Source organism: Callithrix jacchus, chromosome 2 (assembly GCF_049354715.1).
Source record: "Callithrix jacchus isolate 240 chromosome 2, calJac240_pri, whole genome shotgun sequence".
In the NCBI taxonomy this organism is placed as follows: domain Eukaryota; kingdom Metazoa; phylum Chordata; class Mammalia; order Primates; family Cebidae; genus Callithrix; species Callithrix jacchus.
The window spans coordinates 133422891-133445743 of record NC_133503.1 but is presented as its reverse complement, the minus strand read 5'-3'; the positions used below and the strand labels follow the sequence as shown (position 1 = coordinate 133445743).

General features: G+C 35.9%; 1 long non-coding RNA gene across 1 annotated transcript in view; it reads right to left on the bottom strand.

Annotated features, from left to right (window-relative positions):
• LOC128931361 (uncharacterized) overlaps positions 1 to 22853 on the bottom strand; it is a 69100-nt gene that overhangs the window by 45110 nt on the left and 1137 nt on the right. The gene's annotated exons all lie outside the window — the stretch shown is intronic.

The window sequence follows — 22853 nt, the reverse complement described above, 5'->3', positions numbered from 1 at the left end:
TTCAACCTCAGTAGATACTATGCATGTCAGGCAATTCAAATTTTTAAATGCTCTGCAAATGACCTCTAATGACTGTGAAGCAGCAAATATTGATTTGGGGTTACAAATAAATTTTAGCAGGCACATGAATTTACAAACCTAAATCCATGAATAATGACAATGAATTGTATACTGTATTATGCCAGTTTTATTCAATCATATTTACTGTAGTTTTTTAAACTTAATATCCAGTAGTATAAATCCTTTAGCTTTGTTCTTTTTCAAGACTGTCAGAGTTGTTCATTTTAGAATCAGTTTATTGAGTTTTTTTAAAAACTTGCCAGGGGCTTGAGATTGTATTACATTAAAAAAGAAAAAAACTGGCTGGGATTCTGACTGGGATTGCAATGGATCTATAGATCAATTTGGAGGAAACTATGTTGTCTTCCAACTCTACATATGGTATATCTTCCCATTTATTTATGTCTTTCTCTCAGAAATATTTGGGAGTTTTCTCTGTAGAGATCTTTTATATTATTTCTTAGGATTTATTTCTAAGTGTTTTCCATGGTATTGCAAAAACTATCATTTTAAAATTTCATTTTACAATTCTTCACTATAAATATGATTAATTTTTATATTTTGATCTTTCTAAATTCACTTACTAATTTTAACAGTTTATCTATACTTCTAAAATTTTATGCACACATAATCATGTCATTCATGAACAATGACACTTTTATTTATTCCTTTCCAATCCTTATAACATCTACTTTTCTTGCCATATAGCACTAGCTAAGACTTCAGTACAATTCTGAATAGAAATGGTGAGTGCTGACATCCTTTTGTCCCTATCTCAGGAAGGAAAACTTTCAATATTCAATATTATGTCTGATCTTTACATAATATTTTTGTAGATATTCTATATGAGTTTTGGATTATAGTCTTTTATTCCTAGTTTTCTAAGAGCTTTTATAAACATATTTTAATACTTTTTTTCTTTATTTATTGAGATAATCATATGGAGGTTTTTTTGTCTTTTATGCTATCAATTTTATTAATGCAATTTTTAAATGACTTTTTAAATGTTAAACTAACCTTGCATTCCTGGAATAAATCCAACTTGGTTGTGATATGTTACCAGTTTTATAGATAGCTGGATTAGATTTGCTAATATTTTAATTCTGGATTTTTGCAACTATGTGCCTCTGTTTTGATGGCCTTACCAATAACCTCAGTGGGTTAGCAGGCATCTCCTTTCATGATAGGTTCACATGACTGAGCATGTAACACCCAACAGGATGTAGAGGAAATACATCAGAGTTATTAAGACATCAACTCCCAGAAGGAGGGATACAGCTTATCCCAAGGGACCACACAGATGGCACATGGGATGAGACAAAGAGGACAAAACAAAGTGCCTTACAAGCCTTGAAGGACAGGGCTTCCCACAGACACCTTTGAGTACTTTGAGTAAAAGGTAGTGGGAATCTGGATCAGAGCTGAGAAAGAGGAAGAGCAGAGGGGATCTGAGAGTGAGCTGTGTTAGATAAAATAGCTGGCAGCAAAGGAGTCTTGCTCAGGATAGCAAAGGGAAGAATAGCTAGTAGGGACTAGTGGTCTGTGTGATAAGGGAAGAGTCCTCCCTTGGATCAGGTCTATATTTCTCCCTTTCCCCTCGACAGATGTTGTGGCAACAACTTAGGCTAAGTAAAATATTTTCTCACTCCAATGTTAATGAGAGAGATTGACCTATATTTTTCCTTTCTTGTATTGTCTATTCCTGTATTCCTTGTATTTCCTTTCCTGAATTATTTCTTTCTTGTTTTGTTAGAAAGGTTATGCTGCTCTTATAGAATGAGTTGGAAAGTGCTCCATCTTTTTTTGTTGTTTGTTCTCTGGAAAAGTTTATGTAAGACTGGGATTACCTAATGTTTGAAAATATTACTTTCAATATTAATGGAAATAAATGTTTGAAAGTATTCACCAGAGAAGTCATCTGAAACTTTAGTTTTCTTTCTGAGTGGTTCTTCCAATTATTCTCAATTTCTTTAATAGAAAATAAAATTGAATTTTTTATTCCTCCTTGATTCCATTTTCTTAAGTTTTATTCAAGCAATTTCTGCTTTTGTTGAAATTTTCAAATGTTTATGTATAAATTTATATTTAAGGTATAAATATATACCTTATGTAACATCCTCCTTATTACCTTTTTAATAATAAGGATCTATAGCAATGTCTCATTTTGTTACTGATATTGGTCATTTGTGCCTTCTCTGTTTTTTTCCTCATCAGTTTTAGCAGGAGTTAATCAAACTTATTAGCCTTTCCAAAGAAAACTTTTAGCTGCACTGATTTTCTCTATTATACCTATGTTTTCTGTTCTTATTTTTATTACTTTTCTTATTTCATTTTGGGTTTGATTCACAGATCATTTACTAATTTCAAGAGATAGATTCTTAATTTGCTGACAGTCAGCCGTTCTTTTTTCCAATACATGCATTCAGAGCCGTAAGCATCTCACTAAGCATGGCTTTCACTGTATCTCATAAGTTTTGATCTGTTGCTTTTTTATTATTGTGTAGCTCTGTGTTTTCTAATTTCCAATTTGATTTCTTCCCTTACCCTTGAGTTATACGGAAAATGTTGTCTAATTTCCAAATATTTGGGGGGTTTACTAGTTTTCTCTTATTGAGTTCTACTTTAATTGTGCAATGGTCAGAAAACAGCCTCTGTATGATTTCAGTCATTTGATATTTGCTGAAACTTGCTTTATGTTCCATCATATGATCAATTTTAGTAAATGTTCTATGTGCACTTAAAAGAATGTACATTCTAGGTTGTTAAATACTGGTTGTAATTATAGCCATTGAATTAAGATTGTTCAAATCTTTTGTATTTCTACTTATTTTCTGTGCCTTCTCTATTGATGACCATGAAGTATGCTAATCTCCAATTAAGATTGTGAAATTATGTATATTTTTATATGTTTTATTTGATATGTATTGAGGCCATGTTTTTAAGAATATGCAAATTTAGAACTATGTGGGATTGACCTATCATTATGAAATGTACTTCTTTGTCTTAGTAAAATCTACTTTATCTGATATTACTGTCACCAAGTTTCTTGTGGATTACAATTTACTTGAAATATATTTTCTTATTATTTTATTTTCAGTCTTTCACGTCTCTGTATTTAAGATGTGTCACTATAAGCAGCGTATAGTTACATTTTTTTCAGTTGAATCTGATAGTTTATCTTTTAATTATTTATTCAACTAACATTTAGTATAACTACGATCATATCTGGGTCTAAATCTCCCATATTAGTTTATATATTCTATTTATCTTATTTGTTCTTTGTTCCTTACTTTTCTTTCTTGCCTTGTTTTAGGTAGTCAAGAATTTATTATTATTCCAATTTCTCTCTCTATGGATGTATTATTTGTGTCAGCAGATCTCCATTACCCTCAGGTTTGATGATTCCTTAGAAGAACTCAGAACTTGGAAAAGCTGTCACACTCATCATTATAGTTTATCACTTCAAAAGTATACACATTAAAATCAACAAAAGAAAAGGGCAACAGAGGTGTCCAGGAGAAACCAGGATCAATCTTTCAGTTTGGAAAAGAGGAAGCATGGATTCTCTTCCAGGGTAGTTGGAATAACACTACTTAATTCTCCCAGCAATGATGCTATCAATGCATGCAAAGTACTGCTAACATAAGAAAAACCAGAGAAGCTCACCTGAGCCTTGGTGTCCAGGATTTTTATTGGAGAGTCAGTCACGTAGGCATGGAGCACCCTTGTGACTGACTGACCTTAGCTAATCAGTCTCCAACCCCTCCACCTCAAATGTCAAACTAATGTGGTATGGCCAGGGTCACAGGTGAACAAAAACAGGTGTTTGCCATAAATCACATTGTTAGCAATAAACTAACTGTCATGACCCACATTCCCAGGTAAGAGACCCAAAGGAAGAGAAAGAACAAATCATGTGAATATCAGAAAGAAGAGGGTCCCAGGCAGAGAAAACACCAGGAGAAAGAGCCCTGAGGTGAGGAAATGGTCAGAGAATTGAAAAACAGCCAGGAGAACAGTGGGTAGAGTGCAGTGAGACGGAGAGCATTAGAAATAAGGTTCCAGAGGTAGGCAGGTGCCAGATTACACAGTGCTCTGTAGGCCACATAATGACTGTATTTTACTCTAACGATGAAGGAGCCTTTGGAGAGTTTTCAGCAGAGGAATGTTGTATCTGAATTGCCATGAGTGACAGAGACAGAGAGGGGGGAAAGAGAGAGAGAGAGTTATTTGGTTACAGAAATTACAGACTGTAAGTGGCAAGAGTGGAAAGGGGAGACCAAGTAATAAACAATGGCAGCATTACAAAAGAGGGATGATGATAGCTTTGATTGCGTCCAGCAACAGCAGAGTGATTAAATGAATTACAGTAAATCCGTATAATGGAATATGATACAGTCATTATAAATAATATAAAATAATACATAAGAACTAAGAAATGTTTATAATATAGTAAGTATAAACAAAGTGTTATAAAAATAGACTATTATCTGAGTCACAAAGTTAATTCATCCATGTATGGAGCTATTTTATAAAAATATTATATGCATAGAATATTAAAGCTTGAAAAGACTTATAACTCACCCAATCCACCAAGAACAGAAGGATTATATGACTTCAGTGATGGGGCAAGGCCTAAAATACAGATCTGATTTTCAGTCTAATGCTCATTCTGTTTCACCCATGGTCTCTCTCTCTTATGCTAGATTTCATAAGTACTTCTACTTCTGCTAATTGGCATTCAAACAGACAATTAGAGCTAACAAAATTTTTATTTTATTCATAAGTTATATTAAATCTGCTTAAATCTAGATTTTTAAAATTAATGTAGAGTAGACTGAAGCCATGTCCAAATAAAAAAGGGGGGAGGATTATCTCAAAATAAGAGATAGATAGATATGGAGATAGATAGGTGATAGATACATAGACATAATTCTCAGGACTCTACACATAAATCAAGTCATTGAAAATAAATAAATACATGTCACCATACATCATAAAAATGTCTGTGATCCATGATTTCTTAAATTTTTAACAATGGTACACAGACTTTATCAAGGAAATAACAAGCTTGGGCAGTAAAATACTGTTTCTATGACACCAGTAACCATTTATTCTTTGAATCTGCTGGTTTCCCTGGCTATGATTTTAGACCAACAGAGCTAGAAGCCTCCTTTTAGAAATCAAACAGCCCAACCTTCTCCTTTCTGTGGTAACATAACAGAGCCCTTCACTGTCTGAGCAACAAGAAAAAAAAAAGCTGCTTTTAATTAACCATTAATTATTTGAATGCAGCCTGCATTATGTGGAAAAATGTGTTACTTTCATCTTAATTTAAAAGACAACATCTGAGGTTACAACTGACAAGAAGATACACTTTATAAATGCATTTATGTCATTATTCTCCTTCAGAGATTTAGAAAACAGATTCATGGGCTTGGATAAAGAAGACTTCTATGGTTCTGCAGGGTCTGGAATAGTAAGAGAGGTGAAAATGAGGAGATAATGGTTTATTCCCAAAGCTTTTCACAGAGGAGAAAAAACATTTTTTAATTTTAGAGGTTTCTGATTACTATAAGCAGCTATATGAATATTGAAAAGTAAAATTCAGATGAGATCTTACTGAGTGCTGACAAAATCTATTTGAAATTTAAGGTCTTTGTGCTTCATTTGCTATAAACACTTTAAAGGTATTTGAATTTGTGTACTAAATTAGATCAAATAGAAAATAGAAAAGATTTGTCACAGGTATAGAGTGCATGACCAATAAAATCAAGTTCAACTATAAGAAAGAATGTTTATAAATATGGGGGAGTGTTGCCTCAATATTTTTATAATTTTATGTGCATTATTTTTCACATCTTAAAGCTGCCCAAGTATAGAAAAATACAGGACTTCAATAACAGTTACCAGCATGATTTGCTTTTATTACATTTCTGTTCAAGACCCTTGTTTCCCCTTGTAGCATGTCAAATTGCCCCCAAAACCATATTATACAGCAGAGAAATGTTGTTCACACTTCACTGGCTATTGATTTACTTTATTTATTGGCACAAAATCAGCCTGAGATAAACATTTTGTCCCCCATTTCCACTATTGTAAGTGGTATACTTCATTGCAAGATAGGTAAGCCCAAATGTGCAGGGTCACAATTCGACATGGCTTTCTAATCAATGTGTGAAAAATTATCTAATGAATAATGGGTTGCACATTTCCACAAACAAATTAACCAGGGTGAGACTGAAACTAATGATTATATTTATCTAATGTAATTTCACATCTGTTACTAGTGGTAGTCATTTTTTTCTCTTTCATCCATGGTGTCCTCAAAATTACAACTTAGCTTTTCAGATACAGTTATGGGACATCAGTTTAACTAGAAAATAGATAATTTTGTGGAATGTTTATTTTTTCTTTGAATGCCCGTGGTTGTGAGCAATATGATGCTATTTTATAAAATTTGGGAATCCAGACATTTCTTAATTATTACCTCTGTTGTTTTTCTAAGTACTGGCTGTGGGCTTAATGCCATAACCTATTGGTGAAATTCCATCATTCAGTCTCATAAAAAACAAAATGACTCCACTTTACCACTGCAAGACCATTTTTGCCTGCCTTTACAATAATAGAACATTTCATCCAGGTCTAAAATGTAAATTTTTTTCTTTTTTAAGACGGAGTCTTACTCTGTCACCAGGCTGGAGTGCAGTGGCGAGATCTCAGCTCACTGCAACCTCCACCTCCTGGGTTCAAGCAATTCTCCTGCCTTAGCCTCCTGAGTAGCTGGGACTACAGGTGTGCGCCACCACGCCCAGCTAATTTTTTTATTTTTAGTAGAGACAGGGTTTCACCATGTTGGCCAGAATTGTCTCAATCTCTTCATCTCGTGATCTGCCCGTCTCAGCTCCCAAAGTACTAGGTTTACAGGCATGAGCTTCCACACCTGGCTGAATTTTTTTTTAAGTAGAAGCAGTTTCCAACTTGGGAAAAAAATTATTATTATATTGAGACTTTTTTTTTCATTGCTTCTTCAAAAATGTTCTTAAATTTAAACTTTTTTTGAATTGAAATGGAGTCTTGCTATGCTGCCCAGGCTGATCTTGAACTCTTGGCTCAAGCTATCCTTCTGCCTCAGCCTCCCAAGTAGCTGGGATTACAGGCACCACCACACCTGGCTTCCTTTTCTACTGTTAGCAGAAATACAACAACAGCTAGCACAGTTTTGTGCCATCTGTATTGATTCACTCTGAAACATGAGCAGTTTCATCTACCATCACTTTTGCACCATCACAGCAAATGTCAACACAATGAAAAAGGTAGATAACGTCTTGTCTTATTATGAAAATGGTTTTGGCCAGGCATAGTGGCTCATGTCTATAATCCTAGCACTTTGGGAGGCTAAAGGGCTGGATTGCTTGAGCTCAGGAATTCGAGACCAGCCTGGGCAACATGGCAAAACCCCATTTCTACAGAAAATTTAGCCAGGCATAGTAGTGCACATCTGTAGTCCCAACTACTTGGGAGGTTGAGGGTGGGAAGATGGCTTGAGCCTAGGAGGTTGAGGCTGCAGTGAGCCATGGTCATACCACTGTATTCCAGCCTACGTGACAGAGAAAGATCCTGTCTCAAAGAAAAAGAAAATAAAAAGAAAAAAAAACGGCAAGAAAATGATTTTAACTTCCTGGACCTCCTGAAAGTAGACCCACAGACGTCTGCAGACCACTTTTTGAGAAACAGTGCTCTAATGAGCCTGTAATTCTTTGTATGTGGAGGAAAGGTAATGGCTGGGGGGATTATGGAGAAAACCTCTGTAAAAACAATCCAGAAAACTGAGGAAAAGGTACTTTAAATATTAATGAGTGTTTAATTCATTTAGCTTTCCTTACAGCTTGACTGATTTTAGATAGTTTCTTTATTTAGTTCTCTACCTTGCTTCTGGCCTTGATCTGAGTTTGGCCCTTAATAAATAGTTTCAACAGAATCATGATTAGGCAAACTGTAGATGAAATTTCACAGTTCTGCCTACAGCAGCAAATACCTATGAGGGCTTGAGCCCCTTCAGTAATCTAAAGTAAAGGGAAATCTCATGATCATCTGATATTATATAACTCTTTATGTATTTTGTCTATACTTGAAATAGATTTTTGTTCACTGCTTTATCCTCAGTTCCAAGGGTGGTACCTAACTCATGTATAGGCACTCAACAAATATTTACTGAATGAATGAATGTATGCCATATAAGCCTACACAAGGAATAAGCTTAAAATAAAGTAACATTATTTTTCAAACACATCCAGATGAGTGTTTCAAAATAATTTAACTTAGAGAGATTATAATCATTTTCTAGTGATTCTGCAACTATCATTCAGAGTGTTTTTTGAACACCAGAGAGAAGGTGACAGGAAATAAACCACATTTGGATTCAGAAAGACTTTAGTTAGAATCCTGGTCCCAGCAGTTACCACTGAAATGAAACTGGGCAATGACTTAACCTCTCAGATAATCTCCTTAATTGTAAGACAGAGAGAGAATAAACTATCTCATAGAGACATTGTGAGGATAAAATTAAAAGAAACTTCATTTGTGATTGTTTCTAGCCCACTGCCTAGCAAATAGAAAATAACAAGCACAGGTCAAATGCTAATGGCTAGACAGTTGATATTGGGCTATCATACTTCTATTCCTTCTTTCTTTTATAACAATATTCCAAGTTGTCCCTCCCCAGCTAACAGTCCATACACTTTGGATAGAGCTTCAGACCTAGGTTTATTGGCCTGAGGCTATACAATCAGTGTTTCATTTCCCTGGGCATAGTCCCTTGTACAAAATGACCATGTATCTCAGTCAGAGCCAACAAGAGTCAATGAAATTCTTGTTGGGAATCTTGGGAAGGAGGCTCTCTCTTTTCCACTAGATGTAAACCTGAAAAGATGCAGACAGCAGCTGCTTCAGCCACACTAGAATTACAGAATGATTCTGTTCTCACACTAGAACACAAAGAGCCTAAGGAACAGAACACAAACAGCAGAAGTCAGAAGTGAGAGATAAAGTAGGAAGAACTAGGCTCAGTGAACAACACTTGAGCTCCAATCAAGTGATGCCTGAAGCCAAGCTGGCCTTCGAAGTTATGTGAATCAGTAACTTTCCTCTTTTTTGTAACTTAGCTTGAGTTGAGTTGCCTGACATTAACAATAGAAAAGTACAGTCTGATGCAGTATTTTTTGCTTGTCCATAGGCTCAACCTAGATTTGCACAGACAATTATGGTTCAATGTTAATGCTGCTGCTGAGAGCTGAAACATAAAGCCAACGTCTGTCCTGAAGTATTTTAAATTCCTATGGCCTTGAGGAAGCCACAAGTCAAGGAAGCCAAAGTCAAGGAAGCCACAAGTCAAGACTCTCAAAGCATTTGGTTAATGTTTAGATCAGGCATTCCTGACAAAAGAAAATACAATAATTTCAAACTTAGAATCTTTAGACCTTTAGGAATGTGCAGTTACTAATATTTCTAATATTAGTGCCTTCAGCTATTACTAATATTTCTAAAAAGCCTAAAACCGGTTGCATATGTTCTCTTAATGAGGTTAACTAAAACGTAAGTTTTTTTTCCTCTTAATAGAATTATGTCTACTCTAGCTAGGCGTGGTAGTCCACACCTGTAATCCCAATACTTTGGGAGGCCAAGGCAGGCAGATCACCTAAGGTCGGTAGTTCGAGACCAGCTTGACCAACATGGAGAAACCCTGTCTCTACTAAAAATACAAAAATTAGCCGGGTGTGGTGGCACATGCCTGTAATCCGAGCTACTTGGGAGGCTGAGGCAGAAGAATCACTTGAACCTGGGAAGTGGAAGTTGCAGTGAGCTGAGATTGCGCCATTGCACTCCAGCCCAAGCAACAAGAGCAAAACTCTATCTCAAAAAAAATAATAAATAATAATAATTATTACTATGTCTACTCCACACATTTACAATGGTTATCTCTTGCTAATCAGAAGCACTTAATATCCAATACATAGATAGCTTCCCAGACAGCTAGCTATTTAGATATACTTGATTGGTTTTCCAAATGAGAAGATTATTTAGTTAATAAATGCTATATGATAGGTAAAATATTCTAACACATTGGGTCCCATGGTGAGAAGAGGGGTGAAGAATAAAAATGGTCTTTAGCATTTGGTGATGGAATAAGAAAATGCTAATGTAAAGGCTAGCCCTCTTTCTTTACAGCTATTTGTTGTGGAAGATGGCATGGAGAACACACAATCCAATAAAGTACACAGTGGTTTTAAAAGCACTATGCTTTAGGGGAAAAAAATATTAAAGCCACAATTTGACAGCATTTTGGGATGATTCTACTTACTCAACAAGTAATGTCAAGGGCCCACATGGCACTGGAGAGAAAAGGTAATATAGACAAGAGCAAGACAAGTTCATTGAGAAACTGAGTTTAGTTGTTATGCTCACTTATTGCTCTAGAACATTCTCTTGTGGCTCATGGCATTCTTCCTCATGCTTCCAGATATAACTGAAGTGATGTCTTCTACATGGCCTATTCCTAAAGAAAATTTTAAATTCCTGTGCCAGAATGTACTACTAAACTTTCATAGTATAACATGGGTTTGACTATGGATTAATTTTAATTACTGATCTGTGTACTCAAGCCTTACCAATATACTCACTCTTCAGAATCACACACTAAAAATTACCGCCTTGGTACATTCATGCAATGGAATACCACTAAGCAAGAAAAAACAACACATGCCACAATGTGGATGAATCTTAAATCTTCATGCTAAGTGAAAGAAGCTAAACTCAAAGACCACATACTGAATGATCTCACTTATTTGTTATTCTGGAAATGACAAAACACTTAGAAACAATAAACAGATCAGGGGTTGAAAGCAGGGAGAAGGGATTGACTACAAAATCGCATAAGGAGATTTTTGGAGATGATGAAAATACCCTATATTTTGATTGTGGTGGTAGTTTCATGACTAAATACATTTGTGAAAATTCAGAGCTGTATATCTAAAAAGGGTGACTTTTAATATGTAAAATCTTCTCTGTTGATATATTATCTAACTTTGTGTGTGTGTGTGTGTGTGTGTGTGTGTGTGTAAGGCCATAAACAGTGTGTTTCTAGTTATCACCTAAGTCAAAGTAAATTCAAGAAGATCATAGTAAGAAACGGTGTTCAAGAAGAATTTAAACACTAGAGTTCTGAAGGTTCATAAAGATGACCACAGGAAATGCTTCTCTTGAAACCAAAGGAATTATAACTGAAGGCTGAAATTGAAGCACGAAACTAGTAACAGGCTGGGAATAGTACTAGTGCCTAAAATAGCTTTTTAAATTATCAGAAGAAAAATTTTAGAGTAAAAACTTGACCCTGTATTAAATTTTTATTTTGGCAAGACACACCTACCTGAGATGAACCTGAAACTAAAGTGGAGCTGAAAGATGAAAATCATTTTATTTCAGCTACTGGAAATCAGTCCATTGCTTTTGACTTTCTAGAGGGATAATGGCATAGTATTTTCTCAAAATCTTCATTAGAAAGAGTTGCAAGGATGTCAGTAAGGCAGAGGAACTATAAGTAACATTAATTTTAAATGTATTATTTATAAATGAAGTACTTAGACCGCAAGAAGGTTAAGAGAGTGAGAAAAGTAGACTGAAAATGCATTGTATAAAATCTTCACTACAATTTGACTAAGGGTTTGGCACTTAAGGATGTGGGAGGAAAGTCTCTCCTGCTTCAATATGAAGCTACTTTTCTAAATGTAGCTACACCCTCATTTCAAGTTTACCACGAGTGGCTCATCTCTCCTTACCTGATGCCTCCCTCAGAGACACAGAATGGAAATAAAGTAAAAAGTAATTCTTCCCCAGCTTATTTTTCTATTCCTAAACCTCAAGGCTGAATCTTTTAAACAAAACTTTTAAAGTTTTTTTATTGACAAATAATATTTTTACACATTTATGGGGCATATGTGATATTTTGTTACATGCATAGAATGTGTAGTGATCAAGTCAGTGTATTTGAATCTATCACCTCAAGTATTTATCATTTCTATACTTTGGGAACATTTCAAGTCCTCTTTATAGCTATTTTGAAATATACACATCGTTGTTAACTACAGTCACTCTACTCTGCTATCAAACATTACAACTTATTCTTTCTATCTAACTGTATATTTGTACCCATTAACCAACCTCTCTTCATCCCCACCCTTTTCCCATCCTCTGGTATCTATCATTCTACTCTTTATGTCCATGAGATCGGTTTTATTAGCTCCCACATATGAGTGAGAATGTCTTCCTGTACCTGGCTTATTTTACTTAACATCATGACCTTTGGATCCATCCATGTTACTGCAAATGACATAATTTTATTTTTTTCTATGATCAAATAGTATTCCCTTGTGTATGCATAAAACCTTTTCTTTATTCATCCCTTGATGGACATTTAGGTTGATTCCATATCTTTGCTATTATAAACAGTGAAGCAATAAACATACAAGTGCAGGTATCCCTTTGATAAACTGATTTCATTTCCTTTGGATAAATGCCCAGTAGTAGTATTTCAGGACTGTATGCTATTTTTAGTTTTTTGAAAAATCTCCATACTGTTTTCCATAGTGGTTGTACTAACTTATGTTTTCACCAACAATGTATAAGAGTTCCCTTTTCTTTGCATCCTTACCTGCATCAGTTATTTTTTGTCTTTTAATAATAGCCATTCTAACTGGGGTAAGATGATATCTCATTGTGGTTTTGATTTTCATTTCCCTGATGATTAATGATGTTGAGCATTTTTTCATGTACCTGTTGGACATTTGTATGACTTCTTTTGAGAAATATCTATTAATGTCCTTTGCACACTTTTCAATGGGGATGATATAGTTTTTGGTGTTTACTGTTGAATTGTTTGAGCTCCTTGTATGTTCTGGACATTAGTCTATTCTCCGATGCATAGTTTGCAACTATTTTATCCCATTCAGCAGGTTATCTCTTCACTCTGTTGACTGTTTCTGTTGCTATGCAGAAGCGTTTTATAATAGTTTAATATAGTTCTATTTGTCTGTTTATTTTAGTTGTTTGTGCTTTTGAAGTCTTAGCTATAAAATAGTTGCCTAGACCAATGTTTAAGTGTTTGCTCAATGTTTTATTCCAGTAGTTTATACTTTTAGGCCTTACGTTTAAGTCTTTAATCCATCTTGAGTGGAATTTTGTATATGATAAGAAACCGGGGTCCAGTTTCATTCTTCTGCCTGTGGATATCCAGTTTTCCCAGTACCATTTATTGAAGAGGGTATCCTTTCCCAATGTATGTTCCTGGCACCTTTGTCAAAAATTAGTTGGTTATAAATATGTGGATTTATTTCTGGATTCTCTATTCTGTTACATTGGTGTATATGTCTGTTTTTATACAAATACCATGCTGTTTTGGTTAACAGAGCTTTGCAATATATATTTTTAGTCAGGTAGTGTGATGGCTCCAGCTTTGATCTTTTCTTTCCTCAGGATTTCTTTGGCTATTCAGGCTCCTTTTTGGTTCCATATGAATTTTAGGATTTTTTTTTTCTATTTCTGTGAAATATGGCGTTGCTATTTCCATAGGGATTGCATTGAATCTGAATATTTCTTTAGACAGTATGGTCATTTTAATAATTTTTTTTGAGACAGAGTCTTGCTTTGTTGCCAGGCTATATCGCAGTGGTGCTATCTTGGCTCACTGCAACCTCCACCTCCTGGGTTCAAACCATCTGCCTCAGCCTCCCCTATAGCTGAGACTACAGGTGTGTATCACCATGCCCAGCTAATTTTTGTATTTTTTTTAGTAGAGATGGAGTTTCACCTTGTTGGCCAGGCTGGTCTCAAACTCCTGACCTTATAATCTGCCCACTCCGCCTCCCAAAGTGCTGGGACTAGAGGGGTAAGCCACTGTGCCCAGTCTATTTTCATTATATTAATTCTTCTAGTCTGTAACCATGGGATAGCTTTCCATTTGTTTGTATCCTCATCCATTTCTTTCATCAGTATTTTATAGTTTTCCCTGTAGAGGTATTTCACCTCCTTGGTTAAACTTATTTCTGCTTTTGTTTTGTTTTAGCTATTATAAATGGAATTTCCTTATTGATTTCTTTCTTACTTAGTTCTGGTGCTTTAGACGTTCAGAGAAACTTCTCTAGTAATGAACTAAGAAATGACCTCTGAAAATACAGTCTTTCAAGGCTGAATCTTTAAAAGTCATCCTCGTTCTTAGGCAAACTGGCATTCTCATAAATTGCTACTGGGACTTATTAAGCCCTTGTAGAGGACATTTTGTCCTTAAGTTGTTAAGCCCTTGTGGAGGATGTTTTGACATTATCTATAAAATTAAAAATGAAAGATTCTTTGATCTAGCAACTCTACTTCTAGAAATTATCAGGCACATGATATGATAAATGTTCATTATTCACTACAGCATAATTGTAATAGGAAAAGACGAAAACCAGCCTAAATGATCACCAGTAGGGGACTCAGGTAATTATAATACATCCATAGAATGAAATGCTACACAACTGTAAAAAAAATGAGAAAGTTCTTTATGTACTGAGATAGAAATCTCTCCAATGTACATTATGTGAAAAAAAGTAATGTACAGAAGAGAGAAACAGAATGTTACCATTTGTGCACACAAAGGGGAAAGAACATATAATCAAACTGGTTCCTAATGGATTTTTTAAAAAATCTCTAGGATACACAGGAAACATAATAATGACTACCTGTTAAGAAGCAGAATTTTGGTATAAGGACAGAGATAGGAGGAAGGCTTTCTACTATAGATTCTTTTATCTTTTAATTCTTAATCATTCTAGCCTCTCCAACTTGATGAGTCAACTTTTACCTCTTAATGAGCTGCCAAAAATGCTACTGATTGAACCAGCCCTAAATACAATAATGAAGATTGTCCTTGGGATCCTTATCTGACCTAGACAATTTTCTGTTTCTGCTGTGTTAGCAAACAACATTCTGTCTGCTCCTTACTATTGTCTGCCCTAAATTCTCAAAGCCTTCACCACTGACCTTCTTCCTACCACTCCACACGCCCAAGGATCCTCACCATAAATCACTTCTCTGCCAGATTTTCCAAAGCAGGGGTTACATACACTCTTTTAGTAGTGGCTATTTGTTGTTGTTGTTTCCCTCTGCAGGTGGCATGTGGTGAAAGTTGCCCAATATCAAATCCTCTTCCTATTTAAAGGAATCTATTTTGCATATAGTCTTGTGAGAGGCTTTGCTCTATGGGACCAAAAGGGACAGATTCTTTGTTTCTAAACTCCCTGAAGGGCAGAGCTGCTTAGAATTCTGAAGTTTGGGAGAATGACCCAAAGATAAAGGCTCAGATAGGACTGGTCAATGAAGAAGGCACCAAGGATGGCAGTATCCACAGAAACAGCAGCTGGCTGGCCAGATTGTTAAGGCTACCTAGCCTCTGGAGCCCTTGTGGTTCCTGCCCATTTTCTACGCCTGTTCCTTGGGCCTCCTGTCACTTTCATGAGTCTCAATTATCTGTCCAATAAACCTCTGTGCTTGAAACAACATGATAGTTCAAAAAACTTTGACTGATAGAATTGAAAGAAAAATTTGAGAACCTATTATAAGCAGGGAAGGATAAAGATAAATAAAAGACAAATACAATTACTATTCTCAAGGAGACTGTCATCTAATTTTGGAAATATAAAGAACTAAAAAAAAAATGTGTGTGTTAAGGAATGGTATGGTCAAAGGACAAAGAAAGAATTCAATGATTTGGAGCAGCTAGGGAAAGCTAGAAGATGCAGCCCTCCCAAGCAGAATTTGCCCTTCATACCTCCCAAGCAGAATTCACCCCTGTTTACAACTATCCTTTTTTAATCTGCTATCAAAATGAACTGTTTACCCACCAATATTTTGCATCATCTATGAGTTCCTCAAAGACAGAGATTATACAAGCCTAACTAGTGTCAGAAAAACTCATCCATCCATTAATTTCACACATGGAGCCAGAAACTGGTCATAAGGTGTGATAAGCTGATTTGAAAGGTATTGGGATAAGGGTAAGAGGTGAGAAAAGGAGAGGTAGGGTAAGGAAAGAATAAAAGTTTCCTGCAGGGGAGGAAACAAAGTTGGAGAAGTAGAGTGCAGACATTATTTAGTGCATTGAACACCGTGCTAAATATCAGGAAAGATGGCAAACTCAAATGGATACAGGAACAAACAGGAAATGTAAAAGACCAGAGTGACTGAGGTTGATAAATGTAATAGAGGCTGGGTGTAGTGGCTGTAATCCCAGCACTTTGGGAGGCCAAGGAGGGAGGATCACTTGAGGCCAGGAGTTCAAGACCAGCCTGAGCAACATAGAGAGACTCTGTCTCTACAAACAATGAAAAAATTAGCCAGGTGTGTTAGCAGATGCCAGTAATCCCAGTTACTCAGGAAGCTGAGGAGGGAAGATCACTTGAGGCCAAAAGTTTGAGGTGCCGACCCATGATTGCGCCACATTCCAGCCTACATGGCAGAGCAAGACGTCTGGAACGAAGGCAGGCAGGCAGGAAGGAAGGAAGGAAGGAAGGAAGGAAGGAAGGAAGGAAGGAAGGAAGGAAGGAAGGAAGGAAGGGGAGAGGGAGGGAGGGAGGGAGGGAGGAAAGAAGGGAGGAAGGGAAGGAGGGAGGAAGAAAAAAAAGAAAAGAATGTTTTTAAAAAGCAATAGAAAGTCATGCAGCCTGGTGCGAGGTCATGTCTTGCCCCAAGGCATTCAATTAAAAATATATATAGCACTTTGCCAGTAACTCAAAAAATGAGCTTTGTAGGCCACATACTACCAAACTGTAACTTCTGTGGGAAGGCCATAGAGAAGTTTTGGAGTAAGTCAGAAACAGGATTAGAAGGATAAATTAAGAAGACAAACCAAGCAGTAGTACACATGAAGAGAAAAGCAAAAAGCTCAGAAGGATGAGCAAGAAAGAATAAGGCTCTGAATTAGGATAAGGGTAATATTATGAATGGATGAAACTATTATTAGATAAAAAGTTGATATAGAACTGAACAATGAAGGTAAGACTATCAACACTTGAACTCACTGATCAATTGTGGCATCACTAAAATGAGGAAATACAGGAAGGTGTGATAGATAACACAAAGAGGAATTCCACAGGATTTAAGTCATTAGATGTGAGACAGAAGAAGAAGGGAGAATGGAAATTAATGACTATTTCCATATTTTAATCCTGGTAGCTACACGAATAATGAGGACACTGAAAGATACAGGGAAAGCAAGAAGTAGAACCAGTTTTCAAGAGAGATACTAGAAGCAGCTGGGTACAATGATAAGAACATCAAATTGGATCGGTATTCTGCCAGGTCTACCACTGCTTACCTTGAGTAAACACAACCTCTAAAGAAACTTAAACTGGTTACTCTGTATGATTCTTCCATATGTGGCATTCCAAGATAAGAGTGGTTTAAACACCTTTAAGGTGCCTCAGGATAATGAAAAAAGGGAGGGTATGTTCCCTAAGGACTTTTTAAATGATGTAAACTTCTTTAATAATATACACATACATGTGGAAAATATATAAAATAACTTTAAAATATATGCTTATCTTTAAGTAGCATATAAGTGGATTTCAAAATGCTTTTTGCTGACTTTGTATATATTTAAATTTTCAAATAATTTCCTATATTTAGATTATCCAGTTCTACTCCTTCCATTCTCACTTACATGTACTCCAATCAGGCTTTTGCCAACATGAAACTTTATAGAACTACTTTTTTTATGTGGCAAAATATGCATAAAACAAAACTGACCACCTGATCTATTTTTAAGCATACAGGTCAATGGCAGCCATCCCCAGAACTCTTTTCTCTTGCAAAATTGAAACTAATCTATTAAACAATAACTCCCTATTCTCCTCCCACCAATTCTACTTTCTGTCTCTACAAATTTACTGCTCTAGGTACTTCATGTAAGTGGAATCATACAGTATTTGTCCTTTTGGGATGACCTATTTCATATAGCAAAATGTCCTCAAGATTCATCTATGTTGTAGCATGTGTCAGAATTTCTTCCTTTTTAAGGTCAAATAATATTACATTGTAAAGTGTTGATAAGGAATTGCTACAACAGAGATGAAGCTGTTACCATTTCAACCTAGTGGTCAATCACTGGATCCCTGGAAAGTAGGAAAAGTAAACATTACGTACCTCCTGATATGAATCTATGAAGAATTCATACCCAAAAACATTGGGACTAATTCTGATTAAGATACTTAGAGGCTTCAGTATCTAACACAGTTACTATGGCCCATGTAGATATTTAAATTTAAAATGTAAAAAAAAAAACAACTCATCTTCTTCATCCCAACAGCCACATTTCAAGTACCGGAAAGCCACATGTAGTCGTTAGATAGTGCATATGCAGAACATTTCCATCATTGCAAGAGTATTATTGGATGGTGCTCTTCTGTACCTAATTCCATTTAAAAGAAATGTGGAGGAGAGGGGATAAAGTAACAAGTTAAATGACACCATCAAGAAGTGAACAGACAAGTTCAGAAAATAGGGCATTTTACAGAACAATAGTACCTGGCAGGAGGCAAAGGGGAGAGAGGGGGAAACTATGCTAGATTTTAAAAGACTTAATATATGAAATGTCCAAAAAGTAAAATTTATGCAAATAGTAGATCGGTGGCTGCCTGAGGCTTAAAGTGGGAGCAGGGATTGACTGCAAATGGGCTAGAAGAAATTTTGAAGGGTAATGGTAATGTTCTAAAACTCGATTATGATGATAGTTGCCCAACTCTACAAGTTTACTAATGTTACTGAATTGTCTAAAAAAGAAAAAAGTCATAAGACAACTCTGCTCTATGAATCTTGTTTGGACCTGACTCTAACTCTAAAGACATTTTTGAGATAGACAAATAACTTTGATTATGGATTAGATAATACTAAAAAATATCGTTTATTTCTTTGGGTACAAATAATAACATAATAATATCTTTGTCCATATTTTTATAGATGTGTATTAAAATATTTGTAATGTCTGAGATATGCTTTAATATACTAGGACATATTTTTTAAATGGGAAAAACAATGAAGCAAATAGGATAAAAATCTTGAAAGTATTGAATCTAGGTGATGAATATATGGTAGTTCATTGTACTTTTTTTCTATATTTGAATATGTTTAAAGTATTTTATAGTTTAAAAGATTAATGGTTACTATAATACCCTCTCATGGTCAATACCATAAACCAAGGCAATAATGAGCTTGTGTGATTTCCCAGTATTGCCAGCAACTAACACACCAGGTTATTCTAACTTTCAGTTTTTAAAATTACTACAAGTCTCCAAAGCAAAATTTAATTGCTTACTTTTAAGTCACTATTTGAAACTTCAAAACTTTATATAAACCCACTCTGTCTTTTTATTTGTTTATTATTTGTGGTGGGGGAAGTTGGGATGGGATAGGAGGTATATGTATATATTTTTTTCCTACCAGCTCAATTTAGCCTCTGCTCATTGCATACTTTACACTACACAGGCCATGAAATAAATCCATCAGCATTCTCAGTAACTACAGTAACTAGCCTGTGATAAATAGGCCTGGCACTAGTGCAATGTATTTAAGCCCTTTCAACAGCTTTTTCTTTGTGCACATCTGCAGCATCTGCAGGCTTTCCATGCACATCTGCATACAGAATCCACCACCATAATCTGCATTATAAGTAACGTTAGCAGTACATCTGACAGGTCCACAGAGTGTTGATGTATAACTGGTTTTGAGATCCACAGGGAACTAAGGATACCCTGGGGAGAAAGTGAGGCTAATTTCAGATCAGGCACTGGACAAGCTGTACGTGGTAAGACACTTGTTCTGCTGAAATAGCTATGACATCGCTGGAGGAAAATCTTAGTGTACATGTATGTGTGTGTGTTATATACACACACATTTACTTCAAGTCATAGTTTCTCTCCTCTTGCACTCCTTACCACATCCCTCATATACCCACTCTAAATGACCGAGGCATAGCCCAAACATTTACATACAGATACATTTTAAACCCTTAGATAAAAAAGTTACCACTGACGGAAAATCACTGAAGCATGGATTCTAGTAGTGATGTATAACAAGCACAGAAATATTAGATCTGAACTACACATCCGTCTCATTCTATTCTCTTGGTAGTTAAGACTTTCTTCTTCTTCCCCATCCTGTCCCATTAAAAATGTTTTTACATTAAAATCTAGATAGAAACCTCAGGACTAGGCCAAGTTCCTACTTACAGGCATTTCTTCAAAAGCCTTCAGGGACACTCACTGTCCACTTTCATTGTTCTATTCCACAGCTAAAGCACAGAATGGCGCCCCATGAAACTCAGCAAGAAGCAGGGCAACTTTATTCTATACCCTAGAATGCTATGAGCCAGCACTGTCCAATAAAGCTTTCTGCGATGATGTCCAATATAATAAACACAAGCCGCATGTGGGTTTTGAGTACTTAACGTGGCTATTGTGACTGAGAAAGAGAACTATTGATTTTATCTAACTTAAATTTAAATAGCCACATGGTGCTGGTGGCTACCATACTGGACAGTGTTGCAGTAACTGAAAGACTTTCATTTGTTGTGTTTTCACTCGAAAGACTTTTTATACAAAAAAATTCTTTAAAATAGTTCTCTCTCTGTCTCTCTCATCTACACACACACACACACACACACACACACACACACAGAGAGAGAGAGAGATACATAAATCTTAATAGTGCTTAACTCTGGGTGAGCATCTATAGAGTCAGACATTCAAATATATTCTGAGTGAATAAACATGCTTATATTTAACAATTTTACAATAAACAGGTAATATTTAAAAATCAGAAAAAGCTATAAACAAATATAGTCATTAAAACTATGCATATGAAGATATATACTAATATGAAAAATAAACAGAAGCAAAATACAAAACGAAATACAAAATGCCATCTGTGTTTTTGGCCATAAATACTAAAAAATTAGGTAGGTATATGTCAAAGGATTGTAAGGGAACATAACCCATGAACATAACCAGATGGAATAACAGGGTATAAATGGATTTTATTCATGTTGAGTTACATGAACATTTGTATATAAGTGAAGTCTTAGGAAAAAAATAAAGGTTGAAGAGCAATGTAATTTAAAGGACTGAGTGTAGGAATAATCTCATAAAACTTGAATGTTGGGAGCAAATAACTACCCATATGAATGGCAACCTGAGGGCTGAGGATATATGGAGGCTGAAAGAATTCCAGTCGCGGCCTACAGTGGGAGATGTAACTAGAACTGAGAAATCCATGACTAAGAAAAAGGGGAAATGAAAGCTTGTAAATGAGAATAAGAGAGTTAATGAGGAATAATGTTAATATTCAGTCAGTGAAAGACTTAACGTTTTTCCAAGGCCATTGGCTGAGAGGCCAGAAAGGCTCAACATTGCTTTCCAGATGTGACCCATTCCTGAGGTCAGCATCAGTCATACTTAATTCACCTGGACAACTGAAGCAATTGAAACTGTGGTTCTCAAACTGTAAAATGAGATTCCTAAGCTCCATTCCCAGAGACTGAGAAATACTGATTTAAAAGAATAACTTGATCTAAATGTCTGGTATAGAAAAAAGGGTATGAACACTCTGAAGCTCTTTATGGATAAAATCTGTCTTCTATTTAAGATGATTAAACAAGTTTTTGTCAGTTTGAGATGGAGTCTCACTTTGTCACCCAGGCTGGAGGGCAGTGGCACGATCTTAGTTTGCTGCAACCTCTGCCTCCTGCGTTCAAGCGATTCTCCTGCCTCAGCCTCCCAAGCAGCTGGGATTACAGGCGGACACCAACATGCCTGGCTAATCTTTGTATTTTTAGTAGAGATGGGGTTTCACCATGTTAGCCAGCCTGGTCTTGAACTCCTGACCTCAAGCGATCTATCTGCCTTGGGCTCCCAAAGTGCTGGGATTACAGGTGTGAGCCACTGCACCTGGCCTAAACAAGTTTTTTTTGATGACTTGGGGAACTTCAGTGCCTCTGAGCATAGCCCCTTAATTGTTTCATAGAATTTAATAAAGAAGGAGGACTGGAAAAGCTGTCTTTAAACATGTGAGGACCTGTCAGGCAATAAAGGTTTAAGACTTGCTTTGTGGGACATCAAGGATAAGCCAGAAGGGGGATGGTTTCAGTTTGGTATCAGGATGTTTTAGAAGAAAGGGGACCCCATAGAAGGTGGTGGGCATCCTCTTCGTAAGCTATGCTAAATGACAATTTGGTCTATAATTTGCATGAATAATTTAACCAGCAACAGTAAGATTAGATGACCAGTAACCTCCCTTTCTACCTTGATACAGCCTACCTGACACCTGGTAGAATTTACTACTATTACAAAATAGAACTCAAAGTTCATTTCAAAGTATTTTATTTTACATATAACTGCTTCATAGTGATTACATAAGCAACTTACATTAATATGATTTTTACTTTTGCATGGAAAATTATTTGACTCCTCTCTCATTTTTCTGGTACCTAAAGTCAAAATTGATATTGCATTTCCGTCTCACCATTCCAGAATCATTTATTCAACAAATAATTTTTGCCATCTAACAAGTGTCAGGCATCATGCATTCAGGCCAGAAAATAGCTAAACTAATCATCAAGACACACAAATTAAGAAACAAAAGTCCTGAATGTTATTCTCCCCAAACTCAGGTTTCATTGACTCAATCTATCCCTGTGCTCCAGGGCAGACTTT